General features: G+C 43.9%; 1 protein-coding gene across 1 annotated transcript in view; it reads left to right on the forward strand.

Moving 5' to 3' along the window:
* UBA2 (ubiquitin-like modifier activating enzyme 2) overlaps positions 1–1,222 on the forward strand; it is a 45,214-nt gene that overhangs the window by 15,657 nt on the left and 28,335 nt on the right. The window lies entirely within an intron of this gene.

Below are 1,222 nucleotides of genomic sequence, written 5' to 3' on the forward strand. Positions count from 1 at the left end.
GGGTGATCCACCTACCTCGGCCTCCCAAAGTGTCGGTCATGTGTGAGCCTCCACGCCCAGACAAAAATGCATTTTAATATAACCTCAATAAACCTGTTGCAAAGTTGAAAAATCATAGGTGGAACCTTTTTAAGTTAGGGGCTGTCTACTATTTTTGCACTCACTAGTTGGCAAAGCATTAATTTTAGGAAGTGTTAACATGCCATTGTTGGGAGTGACTGTCAGAGCTTTGAAATTATAGTTGGGTGGGGGGCTTGTACAAAGGATTTCTGTAAGGTAACTTTCATTAGTCATGTACTTGAGGAAATACTGGAAACTTTTTTTTTTTTTTTTGAGATGGAGTCTCGCTCTGTCACCCAGGCTGGAGTGCAGTGGCGCAATCTCATCTCACTGCAACCTCCACCTCCCGGGTTCACGCCATTCTTCCGCCTCAGCCTCCCGAGTAGCTGAGACCACAGGTACCTGCCACCACGCCTGGCTAATTTTTTGTATTTTTAGTAGAGAGAGGGTTTCACCGTGTCAGCCAGGATGGTCTCGATCTCCTGACCTCGTGATTCACCCGCCTCGGCCTCCCAAAGTGCTGGGATTACAGGCGTGAGCCACCGCACCCGGCCTTACTGGAAATTTTTATACCCATGAGTTATTAAACAGTTTTTAGGATAACTTTATTAATAAAAGAGAATCTCGGCTTAATACCTTCAAATTGTTTGTTAAGACTCTGTTCAGCAGTAAAGAGCCATTCTACCATGAAAAAAAGTTAATCTTGTTCATTGCTGAATTTCTATCCCCTAGATCAGGAATCTGCCCCTGAAAGTATATAATAATGTTCGTTGAACAGGTAGCTGCAAGTGTACTTCACAAACATTATTCTGGTGTTAGAATGTTATCCAGGTTGTAAGTGAAAACCACTCACCTGTTTCTTGAGCAGAGGTTTTAACATTGAAATGCGCAGAGCCTTGCTGATAGGAATGGATGTACATCTGCTAAAATTTAACCTTGCTTGCATTGCTGTTGAAATTGGGATGCAAGCTGTCCAAGCACATTGTGTTAAACTTTTGTTTATAGTCATTTATCAGTTGTTCACTCTTTTTGTTTTGAGATGGAGTCTTGCTCTGTCGCCCAGGCTGGAGTGCAGTTGCGGGATCTCGGCTCACTGCAGTCTTTGCCTCCTGGGTTCAAGTGATTCTCCTGCCTCAGCTTCCCGAGTAGCTGGGATTACAGG

Source organism: Colobus angolensis, unplaced genomic scaffold, assembly GCF_000951035.1.
Source record: "Colobus angolensis palliatus isolate OR3802 unplaced genomic scaffold, Cang.pa_1.0 Scaffold107, whole genome shotgun sequence".
Classification (NCBI taxonomy): domain Eukaryota; kingdom Metazoa; phylum Chordata; class Mammalia; order Primates; family Cercopithecidae; genus Colobus; species Colobus angolensis.